Below are 9,375 nucleotides of genomic sequence, written 5' to 3'. Positions count from 1 at the left end.
CGCCGCCTGGCGGTGGCCACGGGTCCCTACAGGGCTGGGCTTCCAAGCCCTGTACCCGAGGCCCCCTGTCTAACCAGGACGGACGCCCCACTCAGTCTGGAGGAGGCACGCCCTCCTCCGGTCCTCTAAGCGCCCCGCCGGGCTCCATCCCCGGCCGAGGGCCACACGGATGAACCGCATCGGGCGCCGCCTGGCGGTAACCACGGGCCCCTACAGGGTAGGGCTTCCATGCCCTCGACCCGTGGCTCCCAATAGAACCAGGACGGACGCCCCCTCGCGGTCTGGAGGAGGCACAAGCCCTCCTCACGTCCTTCCTGGGCGTCCCGGCCGGGCTCCAGCCCCGGCCGGGGCCACAATATATATATATATATGATCTGATGCATTCTGTTGACACACTGCACTTGAACAAAATCACCACAGACATCTAACGAATCAATGGGACTGCCTTCATTTACCTCCTGCATAAAATAGCGGCGCAAAGTTTCAATGCATTTCCTGGCATCTTGTGTTGTCACTTGCATTAACTCATTAGGGTCATCATCATCACTTTCCTGGTCTTCCGCTTTACGCTTACATCCATTTTCTGCAGGCGACTTGTGGCTTCTTTTACTTATTCTCTGTCACATTCTTTGGTCTGATTAAACAGAATTTTGGTCCAAATAAGCGATCAATATTAGGATTATGTAATATGATCTGTTTTGGTTCTTTAGGATTCAGTCCGAATAAGCGGCTGGTCCAATTAACCGGTGGTCCAATTAACCGGAATCGACTGTAGTCGCAAAAACGAGACATATGAGTTCCATCCACGTGCTGGAATAGATGACCACGTCATACAGGTAGGCAGCACTGTATGAGTTATGAGGCCTGAGCACTTTGTCCACCAGACGCTGGAATGTAGCTGGAACCCCGTGGAACCCAAATGGAAGGACACAATACTGCCATTGTCCACTAGGGGTGCTAAACGCGGTCTTAACCTTTGCGGAGTCCCTTATAGGAACCTGCCAGTTACCCCTTTGTCATGTCCAGTGTGGTCAAATATTGAGCCTATCCTAGCCTCTCGAGGAGGTTGTCCACTCGTGGCAATGGATAAGCATTGAATTGGGAGACTTGATTAAGCAGACAGAAGTCATTGCAGAACCTCCAACTCCCATAAGGCTTAGCGACCAATACAACGGGGCTGGACCAGGGATAATGACTTTCCTCGATTACACCTAGTTCCAGCATGTGTTTGATCTCAACCTCCACTTGACAATACGGATGTTCTCGGACTATAACCCTGGGTTCAGTCACAATGTCGTGCTGAACCAGAGAGGGGGTTTTCACTCACTACCTCCCGGACAGACAGGATAACTGTTTCCAGCTCCCGTCATTGTCTGGGACTTAAATCCGCACCATAGTTAAGGCTAACCGAGTGAGCAGGGCTGACCGGAGGAGGGATCGGGATCCCTGTCCTTCCACGGTTTCAGCAGGTTTACATGATAAACCCACTCCCTCGACCGACGATTGGGTTGACTCACCAAATAGTTGACGAGTCGTTTCCTCTCCTTAACTTTGTAGGGACCTTGCCAATGGGCAAGCAACTTAGAGTGGGAGGTAGGTACTAGGACCATGACACGATCTCCCAGACAGAACTCCCGGAGAGTGGTGCCACGGTTGTAACTACGGACCTGTGCTTCTTGAGCCTCTACCATGTGACTTTTAAAGAGGGGCCGAATCTTACCAAATCTATCGTGTAATTGTGTGATATATTCCAATATATTTGTAGAGGGAAGAGCCTCTTCTTCCCATCCTTCTTTTAAGATATCTAATATGCCCCGGGGTTGTCGCCAATACAATAATTCAAAAGGAGAGAACCCAATGGAGGCTTGTGGGACTTCCCGGTAGGCAAAAAGGACAAGGGGGAGGAGCTGATCCCAGTTCCTTCCATCCTCGCTGACCACCTTACGGAGCATTTGTTTGAGAGTTTGATTGAACCTCTCTACCAAACCGTCGGTTTGAGGGTGATACACCGCAGTCTTTAAATGCTTTATTTTAAGTAATTTAGCAGTCTCCTTGAATGTCTTTGAGGTAAAAGGTGTCCCCTGGTCTGTCAAGACTTCCTTGGGGATGCCCACACGTGCAAAGACCCCTAGTAATTCCCGTGCGATGGCTTTGGAAGTGGCTGAGCGCAACGGAACAGCTTCGGGGTATTTGGTAGCATAATCCATAACGACCAAAATGTACTTTTGTCCTCGGGCTGAGGGCTCTAGAGGTCTGACTAATTCAACCCCAATTCTGTGGAAGGGAACATCAATCAGGGGAATAGGAACAAGCAACGAACTTCCTCATTGATTCCCGGCCAGTAGAAACGGAGCTTGATCTGCTCCAGGGTTTTCTCGGTACCCAAATGGCCACCTAGGAGGTGGGCGTGTGCTAACTCACAGACCTGCCACCAGAAGGTCCGCGGGATTAGCAGTAGCTGTCTTATGCTCAGCTACGCGATAGAGAAGGTAATTTTCTAGCACAAAGTGAGGACCCTGTGGCATCGACTGCATTTTTGGCAAACTTAAGGGAGTCATCATTCCACTGCTCCCTTTTAAAAGAAGCTGGCGTCTCTCTAAATTGAAACTGTAAAAGGGAGAGAGGATCAGGGCCGACCTCAAGGGGCGTGGTTTCCTCCCGTTCTGTCTCAGCGCTGGTGAATGACATATCAGCACACGACGTTCTGGAATTTGCCATGTCACTCAAGGCGGCCGCTTCATCTCTCTCTCTACGACCTGGTTACACGGCATGGAAGCAGCTTGAGACAGCTCATTCCCGTTTGTAACTAGGCCCAAGTTAACCCCAGGAGTGGTATGTGTCTCACCGCCTTTAATTTTAGACCAGTCCTGCCCTAGTATCACCGGGTGTGGAGGATCTGGAAGGATCGCCACGGTTAATTTCTGAACCGATCCTCCGTAGCTGATGATACAACAGGCAGACCTGTACCAGCGAATTTCTCCATGGACACAGGTTATACTGATCTTAAATGATAACCATTGTCACGGTAGCACAAATCGGCGGGCAGCAATGGAAATGTTGCTGCCAGGATTAAATAAAGCAGTAGTTTTGTGCCCGTTTACGATCACCACGCCTGTGTGTGGGACCACCAACAGGTTAGTCAGAGCACATAAACCCCTCCACCTGCATTCCTCCTTGCTACCTAGCGGTTTGTGCGCCTGCGACTCTGGGGACGTCGGCACAAGCTCTGGGTTGTACGGGTGGGGGCTAGGTTTTGGGATGTTCTCTGGTCGAGTTCGACTAAGGGACGGTTCAGCTGCCCCAGATTGCGAGACCGTCCTTTGTGTCTCAACGAGCTCTATGAGCTGTGCCATATTTTGAAATTGTTTACACCAGACCTGCTGGGTGAAGCCATGGGGTAGTGTTTTCAGGAGCAGGTAGCAGGCCACCTGTTCTATTATGTGGGAGGGCTTGTTCTCCTGTGGCTGTAGCCACTGCCCTACCTTTGCCTATAAGGATTTGCCTTTAAGGGGTCGGCCGCCCTGGGTCGAACCTTCAATTAATCACTCTATTCACCTGCCAGTCTGGGGCACCCCTATATGGAAATTGGGGCTCTGGCTTCACAGGGAGGCTGACACTCTCCTTCAAGAGCGCATAATAAGCCCCTTTTGCCTCCTCCTTCCGGAGCAGCCCAAGTCTGTAGCCCCTCCAGCACACTCCCTGGCCTGCCTAGGTTGCCTAGTGAAGCGTGCCGGGCGTAGAGCTCGTACCGGTTCACTCCGAACCACGGGACACCCTCCCCACCTGAAAACCCGGCCCCGGTACGCTCCAACCTGGGTGTATTGCAGGTCTTCCCCCCTTCTCTTCTGGAACTTCTCCATCCTGCCGACTACGCCAATGTCACAACAACGAGACATATGAGTCATGAAAAGGTTTGGGGCAGCCACCCGTATAATTGATTTCCTGGCTGCAAAGTATATCAAATGAATACAGCACTGCTGTGCACAAAACCAAGTCCAAAACAGAACTGAGGGAATAGGGAAAGGGTGGAGACTTTTAAAGGGGGAGACAGGAAGTGAAGTCAAAGGGGTCGGGCTCATGAAGGTCTTCTGCCATTGGTTCGAGCCCGGACGTGACATCACAGGGGCCGGAGCCGGCAAGGTCTCCATCAATTGGCTCGGTTCCGGAAGTGACATCAAGAGGACCAGGTGGGATCTCCCATGAATGGTCTGCAGGCAAGGAAGAAAAAGAGTCAGTGCACTCTGCCACATCCCAGTATGTCTCGGAACTGCCCTTACTCAAGCCCTCATACAATTATAACAGATTTTTGATTAAGTATCTGTGATGTATCACTGTCACATATTAGCTAGCCCATTGCAGAAACTACTGTGAAGGAGAGCAATTCCAGAAAGGAGAATAGTGAGAATCACAGCCAATGAAAGCATAAATACAATGTAAATAAGTATACCACGCTTTGGCACATTTCGCATGCACTGTCACATTTTTAAGATAACTCTTCTTATTTTACATCTGTAATTTTAAAATCTGTAGTTTACCATTAATGATTCCCTTGGTTGAAGTATCCTTTTACAGACTACTTACTCATTAGCATTATTCCTGAAATGTGCGCAAACAAAATGATATCATTAGGGACATGTGTACATAATGAGACAATTAGAATGGGAAATTATAGTAATGAGTCAACTGTTAAAATTAGAAACTTATCTCTCCCAGCTCTGATCTATTGACTAATAAGTGATTGAAGAAAAAGCATCCATATTAAAGTTCAACAATTATATTCTACCTGGACATTTTTTTTAATTTACAGTAGTTCTGGATTACCTGCCCTCTTAGTGTTATAATAAAAACACAGATATCCAATGCTTGAAACAAAAACTACATAGAATAGGATCCTTAGGTCATCTGTGGGCTTACTTTTGGACAGCATGCTCATGCACATCTGTTTTGATTTGAAAATGAAACACAACAGAAAACACACATACTAGTTAACAAAGAAGAATGCATTAATAGCAATACAGTACAGTCATTTCAGAGTAAAACAAAAGCATGCTCGTACATATGTAAAACAGCTTATTTATCCAGTTGAATCAAAAATGACAAAATTAAATTATAGGACAAATATAATTCTTTATATGTTCTAATCATTAATTAAAATTGAAAAAAAAAAATATACCAATGATTTGTTCTTTGGCTCCCCTAATGAATGTCAGACACTTACAGAGAAACTCAGAGACTCCTAATTTCTAAACCTCCATCTAATTTTACAGTGAGCAGGGTTGGTGCATCATAGCTTCATGAACGTATATTCAATCTGGCACTCTCTGTGTGGAGATCTCCTTCTGTCCATATGGTTTTCTGGTTCCTCAAATATTCCAAAAATGTGTAGTTTAGATTACATTGCATTTCTGAGTTGACCTAGTACCCTGTATTAGCAACTGTGGATATGGTTAAAGAGATCTTTAAGTTTCTGCACTTATGTGTTCTACTCAGAATCATTCACCAATTTATTAATGAATTGTCTACAGCATACCATTTTCTTAAAGTTTGTGATTGTTGAGGCAGAGCCTGCAACATTTAGTACAGAGCAGGAACCAACAGCTCAGCATTGCCATATTATTAGAATAAATATATTTAAAGGTAAAATGAGCTTATTGCCAGGCAAGATTACATTTAGTGTCACAATTAATAATGAAATCACTTTTTAGCCTCATTTAACATTTGACTCATTTTTCTGTTTTTACTTAATAGTTAAGACTAATAGAATAATAAAATATTTAATTAAACAAACATAAACATCCATCCATTATCCAACCCGCTATATTCCAACTACAGGGTCACGGGGGTCTGCTGGAGCCAATCCCAGCTAACACAGGGCGCAAGGCAGGAAACAAACCCCGGGTAGGGCGCCAGCCCACCGCAGGGTGCACACAGACAGACAGCACACACACAGACAGCACACACTAGGGACAATTTAGAACCGGCAATGTACCTAACCAGCATGTCTTTGGACTACGGGAGGAAACCGGAGCACCTGGAGGAAACCCATACAGACACAGGGAAAACATGCAAACTCCACGCAGGGAGGACCCGAGAAGCTAACCCGGGTCTTCTAACTGCAAGGCAGCAGCGCTACCCATTGCGTCACCGTGCCACCCTAAACATAAACATGATTTTAATTTTTTTTTTGTAAATATACCTATGATGCCTAAACAGAAATACAGAAATAAGATATGGACAATTAAAACTATACTATTTTGCAAAAAAGTCTAAAATACATATTTTTTAAACTTTTAGAAAATGGATATCTGTTGTGAACAAGAGGTGGCACTGTTGCCCCTTTAAACCCAACAGATAGACACTCAGGGCACAAGGTAAAGGTACTGAGAAGTATTTTAACTATTTTCTCTTCACAAAACAGTGCTTCCTCAGCACCACAGCCACAAATAACAGGCAAATAATCTCTCCTCCACACCTCCCTGGCTAGCGTTGTCCACCTCCTCCCAATTCAGGCTCACTTGCTGGGTCTTCAGCAGTCCTTTATATAGTTCTTGACCCAGAAGTGCTTATGTTCTTCTATCCACTTGACTTGCCAGCACTTCCTGGTCAGATGGAGTACAGTAAACCCTCGCTATATCGCGCTTTGACTTTCGCGGTTTCGCTCTATCGCGGATTTTATATGAAAGCATAACTAAATACATAACGCGTATTTTTCGCAGCTTCGCGGTTCTGCGGACAATGTGTCTTCTTACTTCCTGTACATGCTTCCTCAGTTGGTTTGCCCAGTTGATTTCATACAAGGGACACTATTGGCGGATGACTGAGAAGCTAACCAATCAGAGCACGCAGTTAAGTTCCTGCTTGCTGAATGCAGTGTTAACCAGGAAGTCTCGTCTCGCTCATTCAGCATCAACGTGTTTCGCTGTGCTCACTTTTGTGCTCTTTTGTGTTTATCTTTGTGCATAGTCAAGCCCTTCATTATGGCTCCAAAACGATCTGCTACTGCTTCAAGGGCCGTGCCCAAGCGCAAACGGAAGATGTTAACGATTGCCGAAAAGGTAAACGTTTTGGATTTGTTGAAGGCTGCGATTCTTTTTATTTAAAAAGTAGGAAAGGAATATAAGATCTACGGCCACAGTGTCCTTTTAACCAGAGTATAAAACGAGTTGTAAGTGGATGTAATAAGGCAGTAGTCTTGATGGAATCTGCTTTAGGGATTTGGATTGAAGACTGCTAGAAGAAGAACAACGGCAGTGCTACACAATCGCCTGAAGTGGCTCCTTTGGAAGAGCTGTAACGCTCTCCTTTGTTGTGCAGTAAAATAAAACTCATTGTTATCGGACAAGTCATCATGTCATTGTTGGTGAGTAACCATAATTAATTTTCTACTTACAGTACTTAGTACATGTACGTACGTTTAGTGTCACTGTACACACACATTTACTGTATACTATTTTTGTTGCATTGTACGTATTTATTGCTGGTGGCATGTCTATCGTAATGACTGTAACGTGATAATATTTAGGTTTTACGGTATATAAACAGTGTGTTTATATACATAATTTCAATGAATCTTACCTAATATCTAAGAGAAGACAAAGGGATTATGCTGTATAACTCTGCGGGGAATATTTATAAACAGTGTGGGAGAGTTTATAAGGGATTAAAATATATAAAATAACCATAGAAACATATGGTTTCTACTTCGCGGATTTTCACCTATCGCGGGGTGGTCTGGAACGCAACCCCCGCGATCGAGGAGGGATTACTGTATACCTGTTCTTTAAATCAGTCCGGAAGTACTTCCGGGCTTCCATCTTTGTGACTTTGTACTTCCGGGCTATGGGGAAAACCTGACTTCTCTTTATAGCTTCCCCTGGCAGCACCCAAAGTACCCAGCAGGGCTGTGGTATAAAACTATATGTACCATGGTGCCCTGTGGGAATCTGGGATACCGCTACACTGCAGGGCAGCTGCCATCTAACATCTTGGGGGAAACATTGTCCTAAAGCAGTTGTCTTCTCCCATCACTCCATTCTATGGGCTTCCCAGCCAGGTTGAGCTTCCAGCAGTTTATTACACTGTTTACTTCATAAAGCATGGTTAACACTAGACTAAAACAAAATAATTCAAAAGACAGCCTATTAAGCTCTGCAGCTAGTAAACACAACTGCTAGTTTTATGGCAGTGTGAACTCATAGAAAACAAAATCTAATTAAGGGTTGCTTGGCTGGTAAGAGTTTGTCAGGACATAAGACAATAGAGAAAGAACCCACACTGGCAAGAAGAGAGTAGCTTGGCATACCACATGTTGGAATTCAAGTCCCACAAATCAGCGAGGCCCCACCTATTACCTTTTTAGGGCACCATGTCTTTCAGGGTCTACTGTCTCCAAGCAATGCTTGCTTTTCCATCATATTACTCTAAATTCATGAGTGTTATCCTTCATTGTACATTGTACACTACAAAATGTCCTTGGATCACTGAATGGACAGTGACCTAGGTTAAAGATTTCTGAATTTGCTTTTACTAGTGTGACAGATAGAGGGCGCTATCGTCCTCTTGAACCCTCATATCAAACGTTAGACACCAGGTAAAAGTCCAATATGTTAACTTTTTACTAATGTACAGTGCACAAAGCACCCTCCTCTCCACAATACTCATAAACCAATACAATAATCAATACCAAATCCTCCACTCTCCCAGACGCATTGCCACCCTTCCACCCAGCTCAGCTCAATGCTTTGGTGTTTTTCTCAGTCTTTTATAGTCCCTGACCCGGAAGTGTTTCCCATCCGGGTCAGATAAAAAGCCCTCTTCTTCATCTTGGAAGTATGTTATCTCCCCTGTCGCTGTGACTAAGACACACTTCCGGGTGATAGGGCACAAACGACTACCTGGGCCTCCCTGCAGCATCCTCTGTTGGCCCCTGTGGTATCCAGCAGGGCTGTAAAGGAAAACTCCATCGTCCATGGTTCCCTGCTGGTATCCGGGGTACCTCCATGCTGTAGAGAGAACTCCATCTGGCGGCCTGGGGGTATTGGCCGGGATGACAAGCCGGCCATAGACCACACTAGTAAGAATGGATCCTCAGACTTTTTTAGCCGACTAGTGTTTTGCTTTCTCTCCTTTTTTTCTTGCTGCCCTTAGTTTATTAAACTTTACCATTCATTGTTTATTTATTTAATGTTAATTTATTGTATATTATTATATGGAGCCAGTGTCTGGTCAATGTAAATTTCTCTGCTCCCACTTTTCACTTAAAAAAGTTTCACTTAAATGGTAAGCCATGTAGCTTTCAGGGTTAAATTCACACCACTGATTCTATGAATAGGATCCAGTACCTTTTCCAAGAGGGATTCTGTTTTCATTTCATCC

Source organism: Polypterus senegalus, chromosome 3, assembly GCF_016835505.1.
Source record: "Polypterus senegalus isolate Bchr_013 chromosome 3, ASM1683550v1, whole genome shotgun sequence".
Classification (NCBI taxonomy): domain Eukaryota; kingdom Metazoa; phylum Chordata; class Cladistia; order Polypteriformes; family Polypteridae; genus Polypterus; species Polypterus senegalus.
The sequence above is the reverse complement of the archived record's forward strand: the minus strand, read 5'-3'. Positions refer to the sequence as shown.